Here is a 6000-nt window from a genome sequence, read left to right as displayed (position 1 = left end):
TAGATGTATTCATTTTAAAGTTTGTCCCTGGTAACCACAATCATAAGGTCATCAATCAGTTAATTTTTATTATCTGTATTCTGGGTTTTGCTTAATGATATATCTGATAGTTTGGGTTTGGATGCTTAACATTGCATATGAAAAATTATACACATTATGGATACATTTTATCTTCCTCTACAGAAGTTTCACCTTATACATTGTTGGGTTAATTCACCTGCTTTGTTTTAGGGCGTTTTTTTTTTGTTGTTGTTGTTGTTGTTGTTGTGAGGCTCAGGCTATATGTGGTTTCCCCATGGTAGCTTATAGCTCTCCAGTAAATAAATCGCCTGAGGATGTTTACTACCACTCCTCCCTTGACTGTCTGAAACCCCTAAAAGCTGTGACACCACTGAAGACGTCACTGTAATTTTCATTCATTTTCTGCTTTTTTACCTGCACAAGATTGGAGCTTAAGGATTCAGCAATGTGTTGGACTCATTTTCTTGCGACTCCCTTCTCCCTGGGATTTTGGCCATGCAAGTTCTGGTTACCTCGGCAGTCTCAAACTCTGAATTTCATTTCTTTTTGTTAAGCTCTATAAGATTTCCGAATGTTTTGCTGGCTTCTCTATTAGATGAAACCCTCTGCCTTTACAGTCACTCACTGTAAATATTTTGAGGACCCAGTCTGATATTATCTAGCTTAAGCTTTCTATACACTGTAAGTTAGAATATTGCTTTCATTTTACATATGTGAAACTTGAGGCTTAGAGGTGATACATAACTTGCCCAAAATGGCACAGGGAGAACTGGAAGCAGCTGTGTCTCTAAACTCCAGATGCACTTCACTCCATAGGAATGACTCTCAAATATAATTTAAAATAAACTGAGAAACGAAATGGTAACAGAAATGGAAATAGGAACTCAATTTATGAAAGTGCTAGTTAATTTAAACTTCTTTAAACAATATATTTTGTTCTCTAGTTGAAAGATGTAGGAGATAAAGTGGTTTTGAATATTAAGTATTTTAACTTGTTATTAAAGTTATGAGTATAAGCACTAGCAGCCAACAATTTTTGCAAGAAGACTTTTTAATATAGATGACATAAATAGAAATTAATATACCATAATTACAAGGGAACATAACCTACAGCTCCCATGGAAATTTTTTTAATAGTGTCCATCATAATTTGTCATTGCTGCATTTTTTTTTAACATCTTTTTTGGAGTATAATTGCTTTACAATGTTGTGTTAGTTTCTGCTGTATAACAAAGTGAATCAGTTATACTTATACATATGTTCCCATATCTCTTCCCTCTTGCATCTCCCTCCCTATCCCACCCCTCTAGGTGATCACAAAGCACCAAGCTGATCTCCCTGTGCCATGTGGCTGCTTCCCACTAGCTATCTATTTTACATTTGGTAGTGTATATATGTCCATGCCACTCTCTCACTTTGTCACAGCTTACTTTTCCCCCTCCCCATATCCTCAAGTGTATTCTCTACTAGGTTTGTGTCTTTATTCTCATCTTACCCCTAGGTTCTTCATGACATTTTTTTATTTTCCCTTAAATTCCATATATATGTGTTAGCATATGGTATTTGTTTTTCTCTTTCTGACTTACTTCACTCTGTATGACAGACTCTAGGTCCATCCACCTCACTACAGATAACTCAATTTCGTTTCTTTTTATGGCTGAGTAATATTCCATTGTATATATGTGCCACATCTTCTTTATCCATTCATCCGATGATGGACACTTAGGTTGCTTCCATCTCCTGGATATTGTAAATAGAGCTGCAATGAACATTTTGGTACATGACTCTTTTTGAATTATGGTTTTCTCAGGGTATATGCGCAGTAGTGGGATTGCTGGGTCATATGGTAGTTCTATTTGTAGTTTTTTAAGGAACTGCCATACTGTTCTCCATAGTGGCTGAACCAATTCACATTCCCACCAGCAATGCCAGAGTGTTCCCTTTTCTCCACACTCTCTCCAGCATTTATTGTTTCTAGATTTTTTGATGATGGCCCTTCTGACTGGTGTGAGGTAATATCTCATTGTAGTTTTGATTTGCACTTCTCTAATGATTAATGATGTTGAGCATTCTTTCATGTGTTTGTTGACAATCTGTATATCTTCTTTGGAGAAATGTCTATTTAGGTCTTCTGCCCATTTTTGGATTGGGTTGTTTGTTTTCTTGTTATAGAGCTGCATGAGCTGCTTGTAAATTTTGGAGATTAATCATTTGTCAGTTGCTTTATTTGCAAATATTTTCTCCCATTCTGAGGGTTGTCTTTTGGTTTTGTTTGTGTTTTCCTTTGCTGTGTAAAAGCTTTGAAGTTTCATTAGGTCCCATTTGTTTATTTTTGTTTTTATTTCCATTTCTCTAGGAGGTTGGTCAAAAAGGATCTTGCTGTGATTTATGTCATAGAGTGTTCTGCCTATGTTTTCCTCTAAGAGTTTGATAGTTTCTGGCCTTACATTTTGATCTGTAATCCATTTTGAGCTTATTTTTGTGTATGGTGTTAGAGATTGTTCTAATCTCATACTTTTACATGTACCTGTCCAGTTTTCCCAGCACCACTTATTGAAGAGGCTGTCTTTTCTCCACTGTATATTCTTGCCTCCTTTATCAAAGATAAGGTGACCATATGTGCATGGGTTTATCTCTGGGCTTTCTATCCTGTTTCATTGATCTATATTTCTCTTTTTGTGCCAGTAACATACTGTCTTGATTACTGTAGCTTTGTAGTATAGTCTGAAGTCAGGGAGCCTGATTCCACCAGCTCCGTTTTTCGTTCTCAAGATTGCTTTAGCTCTTCGGGGTCTTTTGTGTTTCCATACAAATGGTGAAAATTTTTGTTCTAGTTCTGTGAAAAATGCCAGTGGTAGTTTGATAGGGATTTAATTGAATCTATAGATTGCTTTGGGTAGTAGAGTCATTTTCACAATGTTGATTCTTCCAATCCAAGAACATGGTATATCTCTCCATCTCTTTGTATCATCTTTAATTTCTTTCATCAGTGTCTTATAATTTTCTGCATACAGGTCTTTTGTCTCCTTAGGTAGGTTTATTCCTGGGTATTTTATTCTTTTTCAATAGTAAATGGGAGTGTTTTCTTATTTTCATTTTCAGATTTTTCATCATTAGTGTATAGGAATGCCAGAGATTTCTGTGCATTAATTTTGTATCCTGCTACTTTACCAAGTTCATTGATTAGCTCTAGTAGTTTTCTGGTAGCATCTTTGGAATTCTCTATGTATAGTATGATGTCATCTGCAAACAGTGGCAGCTTTACTTCTTTTCTGATTTGGATTCCTTTTATTTCTTTTTCTTCTCTGATTGCTGTGGCTAAAACTTCCAAAACTATGTTGAATAAGAGTGGTGAGAGTGGGCAACCTTGTCTTGTTCCTTATCTTAGTGGAAATGGTTTCAATTTTTCACCATTGAGGATGATGTTGGCTGTGGGTTTGTCATATATGGCCTTTATTATGTTGAGTAAAGTTCCCTCTATGCTTACTTTCTGCAGGGTTTTTATCGTAAATGGGTGTTGAATTTTGTTGAAAGCTTTCTCTGCATCTATTGAGATGATCATATGGTTTTTCTCCTTCAGTTTTTTAATATGGTGTATCACGTTGATTGATTTGTGTATATTGAAGAATCCTTGCATTCCTGGAATAAACCCCACTTGATCATGGTGTATGATCCTTTTAATGTGCTGTTGGATTCTGTTTGCTAGTATTTTGTTGAGGATTTTTGCATCTATGTTCCTCAGTGATATTGGCCTGTAGTTTTCTTTCTTTGTGACATATTTGTCTGGTTTTGGTATCAGGGTGATGGTGGCCTCGTAGAATGAGTTTGAGAGTGTTCTTCCCTCTGCTATGTTTTGGGAGAGTTTGAGAAGGATGGGTGTTAGCTTTTCTCTAAATGTTTGATAGAATTCACCTGTGAAGCTATGTGGTCCTGGGCTTTTGTTTGTTGGAAGATTTTTAATCACATTCTCAATATCAGTGTTGTGATTGGTCTGTTTATATTTTCTGTTTCTTCCTGATTCATCATTGCTGCATTTTTATACCCTCTCCTGATATTCCAGTTTGGGACACATTTATTTTTATGTTGAGCAGTAAATAAATCACATATGTTTGTTTCTATTGGTTTTTTTTCTGGTTACTAAGAATAGATTTTGACTAACATATTGGGGACATGCATACACTTGTGAGGAATATAAAAGCAAGCAAAGTATATTAAAAGGTTAAGATAAACTCCAAAATAATAGGGTGATAATTTTAACCAGAATAAATAAGAGAGAATCAGTGGGGGAGGTGATAATGCTATGCTGTCATAGTTAAGATTGTAATGCTTGAACAAACAAATTGTTCTATGTTGGAATTTCAAAGTGAACTAAACAGCAATGCATGTCTTTGTGAAATAAGTACAAGAGTAGTTGGTTGCTTAGTTTTGTTCCTTAATATATTCTCAAACTTTTTCTATAAAATATATTAAAGTGCTAACAAGAATACTATTATGAATACATTAAATCAGCGATCCCCAGCCTTTCTGGCACCAGGGACTCGTTTCGTGGAAGATGAGTTTTCCATGGACGGATGTGGAAGGGGTGCAGTGTGTGATTTAGGCGGTAATGCAAGCAATGGGGAGCGGCAGATGAAGCTTCGCTGGCTCGACTGACACTCACCTCCTGCTTTGAGGCCCCATCCCTAACAGGGTGTGGGCCAGTATGGGTCTGCGGCCCGGGTGTTGGGGACCTTTGCATTAACCAATTACAATAGCTTTAGTAACATATCAGATATTGTCATTGTTTTAGACCAAACAATACTGTTAACTTGGATTTTGAAGGATGTGGGGATAGGAATTTGAACTTAAGTTTTTATAACCAATATTTATTATAACCAACATATTTTTCATATTTCTTACATTTGCAAAAACCAAAGAAACCTCTGGTATTTTAAAACCATTGAACATTTAAAAATCTTCATCTTGCCTGCCTCCTTGTTATTTGACGTGGGTAGTAACTATTCTAAAAAATCTCTGTTCCCAGTCTCTGGAGCATCAGTCATTTCTCTGACAACTCACACCAGTTATTCTATTCTGTTTTTCCTTTTCTACCTCTACTATTTCTACTGTTTTTAACTCCTTAGAATTATATTCTGGATTCTTTTCACTCATTTCACAAAGTCTGTATGGTAAATGTCATCTACTTTCAGATGTTAAAATATTTATTTTATGTGCCTCATTAACGATTTAAAGAGCCAGGGTCTGGGATCAGCTAGATTTGGGTACAATTACTAAATTATTAATCACCTGAGTTACTTAATGTCTTAAGTTTTTAAAAAGTGTTATTATTGAAAAAGGAAGACCTCTTCCTCCTCTCTCACAGGAATAAATAACAATCTGCATTTCGTCACATTCTAAGACAATAACTAGATCATGACGACATGTAAGTTTGATCTCATCACATGGATGAGAGACTATCCTTTTTACATACTTCTCCCATGTCTCACCTATGCATCCATTTCCCTCCACCATTGTGACAGAACTCTCACTACCTCAGGCTGGTTGTTCCCCTGGGGGATCTCCAGAAAACTTGGCATATCCACAAGATACATGCAAGGAGCTGTGCACTTAGAGTTCCCTCCCCCAGATCTCACTGTTGCTGAGCTTTATGCATATCTTCCTAGAATCTCAGGTGAGGAAGCTACTATAGGCTGATCTGATGTCTCTTTACCAACTCTGTTTCTGACCAGGATGGTTTATGGGAAAAAGCAAAAGAGGTTTTTCCCTATCCTTCTCTTACATCATAGCTACCTCCTTTGTTAAATATAATTTATCTTTTCACCCAATTTCATGCTATCATAGTAGATGGTATTCAGTTTAATGATGAAGAGCACAGAGTTTTGAGCCAGTTTGCCTAGGTTTGAATTACAGCTCTGTCAATTATTAAATATATGATCTTGGTCAAGCCACGTAACTGTGCCTTAATTTTCTTGTCCTATC

This window comes from Phocoena phocoena, chromosome 5 (genome assembly GCF_963924675.1).
Source record: "Phocoena phocoena chromosome 5, mPhoPho1.1, whole genome shotgun sequence".
In the NCBI taxonomy this organism is placed as follows: Eukaryota; Metazoa; Chordata; class Mammalia; order Artiodactyla; family Phocoenidae; genus Phocoena; species Phocoena phocoena.
Note: the sequence above shows the minus strand (reverse complement) of the source record.